Genomic DNA, 16,754 nt, shown 5'->3' with positions numbered 1-16,754 from the left:
CATTCACATTCCATACATTAGTAATTATTTCAAAGTGTTACGTAAAAAGAAACAGGCGACATTCCTTTTTTTGACAATAGATTTAAACTAGAGCTACCTATTTAGTTTAAGGCATACTCGTGGTTAGACACGAGCGCGCCTAATCTATTTGAATAGGCAAAGAATTCGGTAACAAAACGTGGATTAGACTCGCTCTGCTGATATTAAAAGGTTAAGAATACACCCGTTATGCAACGGTAACAGTATTACGTACTTTCTCAAATTATGGTGTATGAACGCAGCGTCGTGCCGCTACCGCAGAGTCTGCATTCGTAAATCTGTGTGCTTAGCGCGAGTTTTTTAACGTTCTCGATAGCGTAAAAGTTAACCTGATTTTGTATGCAGTTGGAACAGCGCCCCTAGCGGCAAACGTAGGCAAATGATCCCAATCCATACAAATATGAGCTAACTTTTACGCTATCGAGAACGTTAGAAAACTCGCACTAAGCACACTGAAGCCTAATTCTAATACTGATCGTGAATTAAAACGACTCTCAAGAAACGAATTGTATTTTTTATTATTAACTATTATAATTAACTCGACTATAATTAATTGAAATTATAAATTCGTACTGTTATGATTCTATTTTTAAAGACTACATAATATTATACTTCTATAATCACAGATTTCGCCAAGAAATATGTATTTAATATATTTTTTAAGGGATTTTATGACCTGGTAACTGAGACCTTTAAGTCATGTCTTATTTTAAGTTATATTCATATTTTTATGAAAAATGATATTATGGAGTGAAATGAAATGAAGATGATTAATTTGAGACATTAATCAACTGGGATGATATTAAATGAAATGAAATGGGATGAAATATAATTTCAGTAAAATGGTGGTAATTTACTAAGATTTTTTCAGTGGACTTTTTGGAGGATCCCGAGAAGTTACGTTCAGCGGCTTTGTTTTATTTTCCCACATTTGTGCTCTTTCACAGATATTAAACAGTTAATAAACCACCATTATCACACATTTAAACCCGAAGAAACACTAAATATACAAAATAAAACAAATCACACAACTCCACTCCTCGCGTTCCCGCCAAAAAGTCCGTATTTAATATATTCTCAATTTGACCACAGACTGTAAGCAATAAAAAAAGTTTGATAGCATGCGTGTTTGTCAAATACATGGTAGTGTGTGTAATGCTTAATTGATTTAGTAAAGTCAATATTTTTTATGCATAATTAAAAATAAAATAACATTCTGCACTTCTTCTCTATATTCTCTATAAGTCTGGGAAATTTGATACTCCTCCGTCCGCGCAATTTTCATAAAAAGGGGTAAAAGTTTTTGCTTCACGTATTAAGATATAGGTTTTTTATTAATAATGTAATTTGGAATCTTTTTCTAAATTTCATAATAGCTATGGAATTCTGATTTTGTAAAAATTTTAGTCGAGTTTCGGATAACTCTAGTTCATAATGTTGTCATCATTTTCTTATTGCAGGTAAGAACATGTAAAGAACATGTAATCGTCGTAATTTTATTGAATGTTGCATGTTACGAATGCGGTCGTGCGTCTTCCAAGATCTATAACTATTTCTATCAAAACTTGAAACTCATATTATAGGTAAATTAAAAAGTCACTTAGTAAGTCTAACGGCAGATAATGGTTTCAGTATTACAATAATACAATAAAAAACAATTTGTATTATGTATAATTCTTTGAACGTTTCCATTTTTTAACGTTTAAGATATTAAGTATGTATATTATTATAATTTTCTTGAGCAGCTCAAAAAGATCCAATTTTATATCGGATTTTTTTTTTATGTTCTTATTCATCAGACTTATTAACAGATTGTCTAATCGTTCGTGTAAATAACCTTTACGCTTGGCGGACCCGGCAGTCAAGTGATAGATATACCCATTGTGAACGGAGGTCGGCCTTAATTGTTCAGTTTAGTCAATTAGCTAGTTTGATGTTTTACTTGCTTAGAGTAATTGAAGACTATAATTTGTTTAATAATAAAAAAAAACCCTTTTTAATTGTCTTCAAAAAAGGATGTTCTCAATACGAGTGTATTTTATGTGACCTCTGCACTTTTTTCTACTTAAACCGATTTAAATGATTCTTTTTTTTTTATACGGAAGCTTGAGCTTCTGATGCAGTGTCATTTCAAACTCAAGATCTGACCAACATTAATGATACTCTAATTTTATAGCCTTAAAGTCGGTTTTCTATTTATAAAAAAATTGTGTTATTAAACTACACTTTTTTTAAACATTTACCAATTTTTTTCCTTCTTAAATGGGACCTTACGAAACTGACTTGATAAATTCGCATGAAACCAATTAAACGGCAAATCATACGACAAGTATAATTGGTAATTACAATTAGTAGATAGGTCTCAGGGCTTTCGCGAAATTTCGGTAATTATTTACTACTGTACTAAAACTACTTTCACAGTTTGATCTCCAGACTTTTATTGTCATTATATTATTTCGGACGTATTGAATACTTCACAGTTTTCGTGGTCACGGCCGATCGGTTTATTATTAGGTTATTTAGGTTTTGATATCACATTTCTGTCATATCTTCATTTTGCGATAAAAAAAATTAATACTTTTAGTCTGAATAGACTACACGTTATGTTTGGACACGTGTGTTACTTTTTTTTTCGAGCCGGGTTCTGTACCTCCTACAAGGCCTAGGGGTCGCGCGGGGTATATGGGACTTGACGATCTGCAAGGTGCTAGAAGCAGACCGCGGGCCCAAGAAATTTTAGGGCCCTACTGACTCAGTTAAGTGCAGAATGCATCAACCGAATCTAAGTGCGATTACGGGTGGTAATGAAACTGTTACAGTCGGCCGGGCATATCAATTTACAAACCCAACATTATCTCAACTTCACAGGTGACTGACTTGACGTTGGTTTGTCATGCGTCTACTACCGAATAGCGGGTACCGGCAAGGCATAGCTAATTTTAACAGTAACTTTGTAACTGTTATAATATCTGCTACTACAGTCTTCGTATGACCAATTTCGGACGACATTTATTGTTTGTTGAACGGGTTTGAACTTTAATTTCCAAGATTTAATCTCGTTGTCACCAAATTATGTATTGTAATGTTTTCAGCGCCGTCTACAGGTCGCAGACATATTTAAGATTACTTTTAAGGCTTAATCTCGTTTTTATTATTTTCTTTTTTCATATCAGCTGACGTTTCGAATATTTTACAGTTTTCGTGGTCACGAACGACAGATTCGGTCAATCGTCCGTGACCACAAAAAAATTATAGCAATATACAAACCGTAAAGTACTTTAAGTGATGACATCAAATAATCATCATTAGAGATAGATTTTGAAGTCGTCGTGGCCTAAAGGATAAGGTGTCCGGTGCATTCGTGACGAGCGATGCATCGGTGTTCAAATCTCAGGCGGGTACCAATTTTTCTAATGAAATACGTACTCAACAAATGTCCACGATTGAATTCCACGGTGAAGGAATAACATCGTGTAATAAAAATCAAAGCTGCAAAATTATAATTTGCGTAATCACTGGTCAATATCTGCCGTGAAGCAGTAATGCGTTTCGATTTGAAGGGTGGGATAGTCGTTGTAACTATACTGAGACCTTAGAACTTATATCTCAAGATTTACGTTGTAGATGTCTACGGGCTCCGATAACCACTTCATCTATACAATAAAAAAAAATTCATTAATCTTCTTCACATTTCCACGCTCTTGTCAAACTCTTGAGTGAGAAATACGTCACGTCGATGATGGGGCCTGGTAGTCAACTGTTTGTGTTTATTTATTTAACCTTTGCATTGTTTGTCAAACTTCGTCGTTGTCCCCCACAGCTGTACACCTACTAAGTCGTATTATATTTGTATTATTATATCCTATTTGTTAATATAAACCTCTTTTATTATCAAGTAAATATTGTGAATTCTGATACGATGACGCGATTCTTTATGTTTATTCAATTAAAATTATGTCTAAAAACTAGTTTTAGATGAACGAATATATAAATATGTGCAGGGTTCTGGAAAGCTATATAAACTTTCTCGTTACAACACAGCCTTGTGTTATACAATTGAAAGTGTCTTACTAACGTTGAATTTCAAGTATGGCACTTATATTTACATTTATGTTATTTATAGACATAAAAAAAAACTACACTAAAATTTCACTCGACATACATTTTTACGATAAATTATTTCCTTTTATTTATTTTTAGATATGTAGACAAGTTCACAGTCCTTTAATATAGAGACATTAGAGCGTAATACCGTGACCCCTGTTGAGACGTGAGGTCAGAGTCTCAATTGCATTGTATAGCAGCGGTCTCGACTTTAAACAGCCTCTATCAACATCCGAGAACATCGTCAGTAATAATAGAAATCAATATTGTATATCATGGGAGAGTTTAACCACCCGATTCCCTCTTTAGATACGTCTCTAATATATTAAGTGTATAATCTATGGTGCTTACTGAGAAAATTTGATATCTCCGTGCAGAATTTGAGTCTTAGTATAAACATATCACCTAATCCGAAAACACTCTCTTTCCTGCTTCAGGTCACATACGATTCTTGTTTAGCATAAAAAACGAGATTATAGAAAGTAGGTAGACAAATTTTAATCATAAAGATTTTTACGCATCAAAACTTGAATCCTATTTTGTTGGCACAGGAACCAGAATCGTACAGCCACATTCAAAATATAAAAGCAAAGTCAAGTACGCTTCATTAGACGCAAAATCAGCTGAGCTTAACACAGGTGAGAGCCGGTAACCTCGTGCGATCAAAGAAAGCGCTTCACTGACGAGATACCAATTATACGGAATACAGATAGATGGAAAGGTGAAACTGCTGCAACCTCCTTTGCGCGATGAGACAAACGTGATCGGCGTTCTTTATTTCGATATTTAAATACTTAAAACTTTTTATTTCAGACGTGATTGAATGAAATTGGATTTATTTTTTTGGAAATTTATTCTATTTATTCGTTAAGTTCCGGAATTTATTAACTTTCGCATTTCTAAATAATTAATTTGTATTTTGTAACATTTTTTTGTAACTTATTATGATGTTATTAAATGGAAGCTTGAAATGGATTTCCGCTATAATTAGAAAAGTTTCTAATCTAATAAACAATCAGATTAAAATATTCATAAAATCTTTTAACGGGTTATAAAGCAGTTCGTAACAATACCTAATTGAAACGCACCACAGATAACGTAGTTATTGGGAAACATGACCTAACTCAATGTCGGAGCAATGAAATTGTATTTTGTTTATGTATTCTATTGGCGTTCAATGTCGTTATTTTATTTTATTTGGAGGTCATCGATATAAAAAAAACAATTCTTACGTACAGTTTCAGCTTGTATATAAATAGGACATCCGCAAAAAAAAGGAATGTGGTTAGCCAGTGATATCCTTTTTTGTAAACCGTATTAATATAAGATAAAGTAAGTACATGTATACACAGATAGACAGACAATAAGTCGGCTCAAAAATTTACGAAATTTAATCATGTTTAGCAGTCGTTGTAGGGTTCGAAACAAATCTGAAATTTCAAGTTGTATTCATTGCGTGGTTTAAACCGGTAATCAATCGCGCCCCAATATTTCTATTAAATTAACAGTTCTTATTCGACTAACCCGAACAAGGACTTCAGTAGCCCAGAGAAACCAAATAGCCTCTGAAATTCTGCTGTGGAAGATCGCGGGAATCCAATACTAGTAATTCCCATCCCAACAAAACCTTTATGAATGAATTTTAATATTATGAAATGGAGGAGCAAAGTTTTCGGTAAATGTCACGACCCTCAACACTGAGAAACACGATGGAGGAAGAGGAGGATACAAATAGAGAGATGAGCTTATAGTTCGTCTGCTGGTTTAGGTAATTACCGAAGTAATTCATGACAGATAGTTTTCTAAAATTACGAGTAATAATACGTGTTATTGTTACCATGTATTTCAAAATTTACTTCAGTTAATTACGGCTACCTCATTGATTCACGAGACGCCGTTATATTTAACTGTTACTGCGTTTTTTTTTTTGTTGCACTAGCAATGGAATTAGTACCGTCCAAAATGTCGTGGGACAACCATTGTTGTTTTTTAGGTTAAAATTTTACTTCGCTGTGGCTAATGGCACCTGTGAGTGCTATGTTAAGTGCTTTCTGTATTTTATATTTGTTCTGATTCGCTTTGAGCTAGCTAATAATATACTTAGAACGGCTTGTAGTGTTTATTACAGTGATGTATATAATTACGCATAATTAATGTTTAACATAAAAATATATTTTTTTTTTTTATTGCCGTATAGGCAGAAGAGCATACGGCCCACCTGATGGTGAGTGGTTACCGTCGCTCATGGACGTCAGCAATACCAGGGGTAGAGCCAAGCCGCTGCCTACCATTTAATACTCTCCACAAGCCTCGTTTCAAGAAGGACAGGTCATAGCGCTCGGGAAACACCTTGGAGGGGAGCTCATTCCATAGCCAGATGGTACGTGGCAAAAAAGATCTCTGGAAACGCACTGTGGATGACCGCAGTGGCTCCAGGTAGTATGGATGAACTCTACTCCGGTGGCGGGCGGTGCGATGGTAAAAACGAGATGTCAGTATCATTTCGAACAATTCCTCATCTAGGGGTCATCAGTAATATCAGAGGGCTCAACTTCCTATGCGAGCTGATGTGGTGGAAGAGACGTCCCCACAATGATATAGAAAAGGCGCGTAGACTGCGTATACCACTTCGTACTCAGTGTGCTTAGTGAGAGTTTTTTAACGTTCTCGATAGCGTAAAAGTTACCTGAAATTTGTATGCAGTTGGAACAGTGCCCCTAGCGGCAAACGAAGGCAAATGTTCCAACTCCATACAAATTTGACTTAAGTAAGGAGGGGCCAAGAGAAAACTGGGATAGTGATTTGTCGATAAAATCCCCATATTTTCCCCCCTTAAGTCTCCGACACTGGTGCACGGACACACTGTATATATATAAACAGGCTCATATTAACATAGTAGTAGCTCACTGAGTTTCTCGCTGGATCTTCTCAGTGGGTCGCGTTTCCGATCCGGTGGTAGATTCTGCGAAGCACTGCTTTTGCTAGGGCCCGTGTTAGCAACGTCTCCACTCTCCAGGTTAGAGCCCCGTGAGCTGACCTACTCGCGTGGTTACGCTGCCATAAACCCTTAGGTTACCAGTTTAGTTATGAAAAAAAAAAACAACATAATAATTGGAACAGCTGTTCGAAGGACAACGCACGTGGAAAACCCGTTTCGTTTTTATCATCGACAGTAATTCTAAAACGGATCGTTGCGATAAAAATGTAAAACAATAGCATTTCGTTCCGGCGCGTTGTTACCAGTCACCGCCGAGTACATTGTGGTGCACGTTGTTGCGCAGACATCGTCGGAACTATCCTGCATTACGCAATGCTAGTGTATATCACGCTAATTGCACTTGTGCGTTTACTACTAAGTGTTAGTTTGATTTTGATCTGGACCTTGGGGGTGGAGCGAAAGAAGCACGATCTTTTGTAATATCGGATGCGTTTGATACGTTAATGATATATCGTTTTTTTGATAATTAAGATATGCTTATTCGGTTTATGATATATTATGTGAGTATTAGGCTACCCGTGTACTAGGCAGTCTGGCAACCGAAATATTTGAGCAGCCAGTTATAGCAGCCAATTGACGCCCATTTATGATGCTTTCCTCGAGCGATTTGGACTTTATCTCGTAAAAAACGCAAGGAAAATAAAAGACACTGGATTCATCCTCTTTTTCGAGAACGGCATTCAAAAGGCTTATTCTATAACTATTTTAAAGATGTTCATACATACCCAGACCGGTTTTTTTAAATACAAGAGATTGTTTTTTTTTTGTACCTCAGCTGATAGCCTTTAGAGGCTATTTCAGCGTAACCTTAACTAGTAGGTGAGCTCACGGGGCTCAAACCGGAGTGATGCTAGCACTGACCCAAGCAAGAGCAGTGCTTCGTAGAATCTACCACCGGATCGGAAACGCGACCCACTGAGAAGATCCGGCGAAAAACTTAGTGGGCTCTATCTATAGGTTAATTCGCTCGTCGAGCCTTTCGTCGCTAGCGACGGGTTCGACGAGGGCAGTGACCGGAAGCTGCTGTGCAACAGGCGCGTTGTATTGGCTGCCACAGCCAAGAGTTCCGGGCTACTTATTTGCGCGGGCTCCCATACAACGCCGTATATTCTTCGTCTGGCTGCCGCAGCCTGGTTGCCGCACCCAGACTGCCTAGTGCGCGAGGAGTCTTAATGTTACACAATTTGTGTTAGCGTGACGGGTATCTTTCGTAAATATCGACTAGTGGACCCGACAGACGTCCCACATTCACATACGACATAAATCCGAAAACTTCAAACATAAAATATTCACATTCACATGCATAGTCTTTATTTTTTCTATTCATTGATAGCTGTAGGGGCTATCCCAACTTCGCGCGGACGACAAAATTATAATATTATGTTGTAAATCTAGTTGTGAAAGGCTGTTTGGTTTAAGCGATATTGTTGCATCTTTTCAGGAAAGCCATTTAAAATTTAGACTGGAAAATAATGTCAGAACAAACAAAAAATTTCAGCTATTTAAATGAAGTAAGCTTAATTGAAGTTGCATAGGTGCACATTTTCTTTGTCAGCGTAACAGAGAAATCTTTCGTAATTTCTCTAAAATCTCCATCAAATCTAAGAGATAAATCTCACGTCGAAGAACAAGTAATGTAAAACAACAAAACAATTAATGATATCGAATTACTTAATGAGTCTTACGACCTATTGTTCGTTAAATCAGTTGCGGACCGTGTGAAACCCGCTTAACCGAATAAATAGACTTGTCTCGTGGACCTTGTGATTGTGAGAACACGACCTTATTATTTGGTTACAAAAACTGAGATCCCGCTAAAAATCCCGTTCGTTCACCACGAAACCGACGCGTATTCATTCTGTTGCTCACGGAATGATATTGTGTTTATATTCTTCTCACTTTCTATGGAGCTACCCAAATAAAGAAACCACTTCGACCCTTATGGATTCGCGTCATGCCTCTAAACCTTAAACTCCGAACTCCGTCTGCAGGTTAAAAAATCAAAATTTATGTAATAATTTCGTAAACTAATCACTAGACAGACTCTTAATACCATAATCGACAAACAATCTCAACAATAAATAGCTTAAAATTTAATTTTACTTCACCTGTAATTTATCAAACTATATCGTATAATCAATAAACAATCAACAGACATTAATAAATATATTTTAATAAGCACATCTCTAGATTTTACTTGAAATCAGAACATCAAAGATTTATGCACAAAATATCAGACAGCCTTCGCAAACAACTGGCACGTATGTTGACATAAAATGTCACAGATCTTATTTAAATAGATCAGTTTATCGATTATATTACTATCGATTATATTATTTAGCGAATACAAAACACGTCAAGGGGTGAAAGGCAATTTGCGCGACATTCTTGCAATTTTACAGCCATTTAAAGTTGAAAATTTCGAAAAAATATAACATAGAATTTCTTTCAGCTATTAGAATGGAGTAAGCTTAATTGAAGTTTAATTAAAAACATGGAACTGTTGATGCTAATACAAAAAAAAACGCACCTTTAATTACAAAGATAAATGTCGCCTATATATTAAGCGAGATGTCCCTTAAATCAAAAATAGATTTTGACCCCTCGACACTGTTTTTGTGCACAACAAATCGAGCGTAGAAATAAATAGTTCCGTTGCAAACAAAACATTGATGGAACATTGGTTCACAAATTGTTTTCATTAATGTTATGAGCAATATGCGGATGCGAGTCTCGATACAGCTTCCGGACAACGCGATCAACTCTAATAATGCAGTTTTAGCGTTTAAACTTTTATAATGTTCTTAAATTAGATTAGTGAATTTGTTTAGACATAAAAACTACTTAAGTAGTTGCCACTAGTTATGAGTCCAATGGTCGCGTTTGCAAAGTTTCTGACGTCAATTTGAGCCTTACGGTAGTGAGAAAAGCGAGTACATGATGTTTCTCCTTACAAGAACGATGCATCGATACGTGGGAGTCAAAACTCACATTGACTTCAAAGCTTAAAAGTCAGTAAATAATTAATATATGAGGAAGAGCTTTTTTGTTTCTTTATTTCGTTCACACGCTTTAAGTACTCAATCGATCATTATGAAATTTTCAGGGTGAAGAACAAGACAGTATCTTTCTATTCATTCTAATCCATTTATCATAAAAAAAGTATTATTCCGGAGGATTTGTATTACTTTTCTACATGAACCTTAGTAAAGCTTCGTTTAACATGTGCTTTATACGACAAGGACTTGGTTCGTAAATCTAAATTATGGCTAAGTTGGTTTCAGTGCTACTACCAGTAATGGTCATTAGCCTTTCGCGGTGGACTAGACCAGATAACGTTTGTACCGTGCATGATAAAATACGTTCTGGTTTATAGGTAAGATCGGCATTATAACAACCAAATTGAGACTTCACTATTTTTTAGGCTTTTACACATTCCTGCTGAGGAGACAGTATACAGTAAGCCGACGCAGTAAGTCGCAATCGTAGACAATGTTCATCCCATAACATTGAAAAAAAAACTACTTTACAAAGTTATCGAATTCAATGATTTATAAAAAAGATATAATAAAAATATTATGTCATTTTTTGCATGTTATTACAAAGTTAAGTCGTACACTGTGTGCATTATAATAAAAATCTTACGTTACGGACGTTTTTTCCCGGTTAGTTAGTACCCCACCGCATCGTCCCATAAGGAACTTCGTTCCAAAAAAGTATTTTCTAAGATAAGTTCTTATGCGTATAGCAAAGTAGTTCTCTATGTAATTATGTTGAATGAAGTCAACGCAACGGACAATGGAAACCACTTGCTCGTGAAACAATAGCTTATCAGTTTGTCAACGGCGAACCGTGTCACGTTCGTAAGCCGTTAAGGGTTCCACGACACGAGAATGTACTCATAAGGCACAAATATAAATGCATTTCAAACAATACATTGAGTGTTTCTTAAATTACAGAAAACATCCAGTGAAAACTAAACGATTGTTGTAAAACAAACAGCATATTATCCACCATGACGACAAAGTGCTAGGTTTGTTGAAAATAATAATTTTAAATAGACATGCTTTAACAATAACCGACTTCAAATAGATAAAAAAAAGATATTCCAAAACAAATTAATATACACTAAAAACAATACTCATCGAAATCGGTTGGCGTGATATTGAGTTATTCATCTATTTGTCGCGCACGTACTTAATGCAAATTTAAGACTTAAATGGTTTTTTCATGGATACCATTTATCACAGCTGGACTAAATTGAAATGGAACCACACGGGAAGCGTCAGCTTTCTAATAAAAAAATAATCAACAAAATCGATTAATCCAGTCAAAAGTTATAAGGTAACAAACATAAACATAGTCAAATTGAGAACCTTCTCCATTTTTGAAGTCGGTTAAAAATATAACACGTAATGGCGTGACATTTTCTGCGGATTTCAATAACCTCGCATTTCGATTAGACACCGCTGTGCAGTGATGAATTGCTAACCTGCCTAGTTACAGTTCAGTTAGCCTAATAAATGTTTTTAACTTAACGAAAAATTAAGATTACTCGGTCGATGGCTTAATATCTTTTGCTACTTAAATATCTCATCAGATTAGAAAATAAAGTATCGGTTTTTAGTATTTTCATTCATTCAATTTTAGTATTTTCATCGGTTTTGCGAATCGTAGACATAATTAAAACTACATTTACGGTTTAATCTTGCGTTTTTCATTCTCATTATGATGTTTTTTTGACATTCCAAATACAGTTTTCGTGGTCAATGGACGTTTGAAGTGCTATTTGTCTATATTTGAATATTCGTGCAATATTCAACGGCATGAAAAACAAAATTGTATTTTTTTTAATAATATTGGCCTATTATTAAATAATCCGGAGTAAAAAAACGATGCTCTGCATCGGGTTTGTAATGTCCTATGTTCACAATGAATTGGGGAATTGTTCTCTTAATTTCGACATAAAGTTTTTTTTTGTCAAATAGACTATGGTGGTAGAACTTACATATTATTGTTAGTAAAAGAAATACATATACTATGTAATGGAATTCTTATGTTTTTGTACTCCGTCTAGGCACGTTTAATTGATCATTGGCGTGCGGGCTTTGCTGCTGAGGCGTCGGTGAAAACGAAGCATGCCAAGTATGCTGCTCTGAAATCTACATACCTGTTTGTTCCAGTGCCAGTGGAAACGACGGGTGTGTGGAGTTCGGAGGCCAAAAAATTTATTGCCGCAATTGGCCACCGCCTCAGAGAGCTAGGCCACGATCCTTGGTCTGGGTCGTACCTGGTCCAGAGATGGTCTGGCATAGGGCACTTCTATCGAAGCTTCCAGCATACGGGATCCCTGAGGGACTCTGCAAGTGGATCGCTAGCTTTTTGGATGGACGGAGCATTGCAGTTGTCGTCGACGGCTGCTGCTCCGATACCATGACCATCAACGCTGGTGTTCCACAAGGTGCGGTGCTCTCCCCCACGCTTTTCATACTGCATATCAATGACATGCTATCTATTGATGGCATGCATGGCTATGCGGATGACAGCACGGGGGATGCGCGATATATCGGCCATCAGAGTCTCTCTCGAAGCGTTGTACACGAGAGGCGATTAAAACTTGTGTCTGAAGTGGAGAACTCTCTGGGGCGGGTCTCCAAGTGGGGTGAACTGAATTCAGTTCAGTTCAACCCATTGAAGACACAGGTTTGCGCGTTCACTGCGAAGAAGGACCCTTTTGCCATGGCGCCGGAATTTCAAGGAGTATCCCTGCAGCTTTCCGCGAGTATCGGGATTCTGGGGGTCGATATTTCGAGCGATGTCCAGTTTCGGAGTCATTTGGAAGGTAAAGCCAAATTGGCCTCTAAAATGTTGGGAGTTCTCAACAGAGCGAAGCGGTATTTCACGCCTAGACAGAGACTTGCGCTTTATAAAGCGCAGGTCCGACCTCGCGTGGAGTACTGCTCTCACCTCTGGGCCGGGGCTCCCAAATACCAGCTACTTCCATTTGACTCCATACAGAAACGGGCTGTTCGGATGGTCGATAGTCCTGCTCTCGCGGATCGCTTGGAACCTCTGGGTCTACGGAGGGACTTCGGTTCTCTCTGTGTTTTATACCGCATGGTCCATGGGGAATGCTCTGAGGAATTATTCGAGATGATTCCCTCATCTCCTTTTTATCATCGCACCTCCCGCCATCGGAGCAGAGTTCATCCATATTATCTGAAACCGCTGCGTTTATCGACAGTGCGTTTCCAAAGATCTTTTTTGCCACGTACCATCCGGCTTTGGAATGAGCTCCCCTCCACGGTGTTTTCCGAGCGCTATGACATGTCCTTCTTCAAACGAGGCTTGCGGAGAGTTCTTTATGGTAGGCAGCGGCTTGGCTCTGCCCCTGGCATTGCTGACGTCCATGAGCGACGGTGACCACTTACCATCAAGTGGGCCGTATGCTCGTCTGCCTACAAAGGCAATAAAAAAAAATAAAAAAATAAAAAGAGATTATCCATTGCCATACAGCGTGGCAATGCTGCTAACGTAATGGGTACTTTCGGGCCCGGTGCGATCCAGAATGGCTTGTTTGACTAGCCGATGCCTACGCGCGCATTGCTGTTAGCGTGGACCTATATGCTACTTATGACGACGCTTATAGCTGAAAGTAAGTATTGTACTTATTGATCATCTAGTTTAACTAGAGTTACGCTCGCTAGCTTTGCTAACGGTAGCAGATCCCCATGTACATACTAGTGGTAAGGCATATTGTAAGCCTGTACCACTGCCCTGTCTATTTTGAACGCGAAGCAGTTATGCATTCCAGGTTGGAGGATGGAACAGCCGTTCTACTAATATATAGACACAATTAAGGCTTCAACTTCGTGTATCCAAAGTGGGTGACAGTATTTACGTTGTGAATCCTATAGGCGTGAGAAACATCTTAAATTTATATAAACCATTGAAACGTGTTCCAATTTTCAAATTGATCAATTGAAGTGTTGCATGCTTGAAGTCGATGAAAATAACATTGAAAGATTTTTTTTATTGTTTAGGTGGGTAGACGAACTCACAGCCCACCTGGTGTTAAGTGGTCACGGGAGCCCATAGACATCTACAACGCAAATGCGCCACCCACCTTGAGATATAAGTTCTAAGGTCTCAAGTATAGTTACAGCGGCTGCCCCACCCTTCAAACCGAAACGCATTACTGCTTCACGGCAGAAATAGGCAGGATGGTGGTACCCACCCGCGCGGACTCACAAGAGGTACTACCACCAGTAAAAAATATTCTGTTATAGAGCCCACTGAGTTTCTCGCTGGATATTGTCAGTGGGTCGCGAATCCGATCCGACGGTGGATTCTGCGAAGCACTGCTCTGGTTAAGGCTAGTGTTAGCAAATTATCTTATGTCGAGCCCACCTCACTACCGTCCGCGCGAAGTTGGAATAGCCCCTTAGGCTACCAGCGAATAGGGAAGGCAAAAAAATAAACATTACGCCAATGACAGGTACAAGTTTTAAAAAATTCTTCGATAGCCAACAATTCCCAAATGCTATTTCTTTAACATTGTCAAGATTTACCGAGAACCTTACAGTGGGCTAACGAGCAGTTGAACGACTTGTTTATCATTTTCGTTTGAAACAACACGTCTAGCACGACTTCACTTCGTCACGAATATTCCATAATTTTTAACGACACTCTTCCCGTGGCCATTTATGTGTAAACCGATTAGATATTTACTAAGCCAGGCTCCACTGACCACAGTATCACAATGTGGCTGTTTTTTTGTTTTCCTTAAAAACCGTAAATTGTTTCTAATTCATAATATAGGTTGAATTTTTATTATTAGGATTAACTCAAATGATTGACCAACTCACGAGCCTATTGGCATTAAGCGTTTACAATTAAAGCCATGAATACTAGAAGCACTCAAACATATGAAGTTATCTGATATTAGCATACTAGCGACAGTAGACTTTACTTCCACGGAACCTTCTCGCGTGGCCCATCTGGCGTTAAGCAGTTACTGCAGTCCATAGAAATAAAAAATTGAACGCCGCCACATTTGAGATATGAGGTCGAAATCTCAATTGTATAATATAACGGCTTTCCCATCAAACCGAAATGCACGACTAAGTGTCACATATTATCTTATACCTACAAACAGCAACAAATATAATATTTTAATATGAAATGTATAAATTATAATTCTATTAACAAAATGAAAAAAAAATAAAAAAGAAGAGAGGTCAAAATACAATTTAACGAAGAAAAAGGCAATTTTTTGTTGGGATGAATGAATACTTTACGATTATTATTTTTCTGGCCGGGGCCCCGATATTTTAGGATCTTTAGGCGGCGAGACCACGCTTCGAGCACACCACGCCGAGATTGGAGCTTCCGCGCCGGAACTTCCACTGTGCCGGGACGCGGCTGCCCCCTGGATCATCGCGACATCGCCCGGGTGGCCTGGTAGGGCCGCCGTACCGCGGAGACTGGTGTCGTTGGTCGTCGACTATCGGTCGATAGAGGGTGGCGCCGCGTATCTGGTTGTAGTGTTGACCGCGGGAACCCCCCTACTTTGACCGGGTTCTGACCCCGGACGGAGATGTGAGTGCAGGGGAGTCGTTTAGTGCGGTAGGGCCCTAAAATTCCTTGGCCCCGCGGTCTGGTCCCAACACCTGCAGATCGTCAAGTCCCACATACCCCGCGCGCCCCCTAAGCGCAGGGACCTCGTAGGAGGTTCGATCCCCGGCCCGAAAAAAGAAGAAGCGAACAGCCAACTCAACGAGCCGGCGGCCGCCATCAGTTGGGGACCCAATCTTTCGAAGTGAATACTTTACGATTAGCCCAACTACGTACTATTATGATCGAAGCCAACTACACAAAATCTTGCACCATCACCACTGTGGAATGTCCGGGTCTCGAAATGAATAAATATTATAATTGGACCAAAAACGACGTGATGATATTGAAATTTCACTGCCACGATAACACATGTACCTTGTATTAAGACATCACTTGGATGAAAACATGCGCGCTCTTTACAAACGCATTGTGTAATTTTTTGAATGAATTATATTTATTACTACTAGTTGTTTTACTGGAAGATAACATAGGCTTGGTTAATTTCACCGTCGAAAATTCTGACCGGATAAATATATTTATTTACTATTAAACCTTAGTGCGGAAGAAGTGAACCCTTCAGAAGTATTGCATTCTTGCTAAATTCTATTAATGGATGTGATTGTCTCTTTTTAGTGTTGCTTGCGGTTATCGTTCTCGTCGAACCCGTCACTCGCGACGAAGGGCTCTACGAGTAAATTAACCCTCAGACACAACCCACTGAGTTTCTCGCTGGATCTTCTCAGTAGGTCGCGATTCCGATGCGGTATTAGATTCTGCGAAGCACGGCTCTTGTTAGGGTACGTGTTAGCAACGTCATCAGGTTTGAGCCCCGTGAGCTCACCCACTAGTTAAGGCGACGCTGATATAGCCTGTCAAGGCTATCAGCTTAGGTAGAAAAAAAAAGTTTGTTTTTTTGTTTTTAATTGGAATTATTAAGACTCCAAATTCTCTCAGATTTTATTTTCACAGAAAGTACTATGTGCTTCTTATTGTG

At 38.3% G+C, this 16,754-nt stretch overlaps 1 protein-coding gene and 1 long non-coding RNA gene across 4 annotated transcripts in view; one reads left to right on the top strand and one right to left on the bottom strand.

Annotated features, from left to right (window-relative positions):
• The window catches only part of LOC101746447 (ATP-binding cassette sub-family G member 8), a 72,008-nt gene that overhangs the window by 48,747 nt on the left and 6,507 nt on the right, over positions 1–16,754 (bottom strand). The window lies entirely within an intron of this gene.
• On the top strand, positions 1,092–5,118 carry LOC110386197 (uncharacterized). Of its 2 annotated transcripts, XR_009976040.1 has the most exons (4): positions 1,092–1,332; positions 1,500–1,622; positions 4,695–4,864; positions 4,957–5,118. It is a non-coding gene; the product is annotated as an uncharacterized LOC110386197 (long non-coding RNA). The 2 variants fall into 2 exon arrangements; XR_002431422.3 differs by having other exon boundaries at positions 4,695–5,118.

The sequence above is a fragment of the Bombyx mori genome, chromosome 22, assembly GCF_030269925.1.
Source record: "Bombyx mori chromosome 22, ASM3026992v2".
In the NCBI taxonomy this organism is placed as follows: Eukaryota; Metazoa; Arthropoda; class Insecta; order Lepidoptera; family Bombycidae; genus Bombyx; species Bombyx mori.
This window is presented reverse-complemented; position numbering and strand designations above follow the sequence as displayed.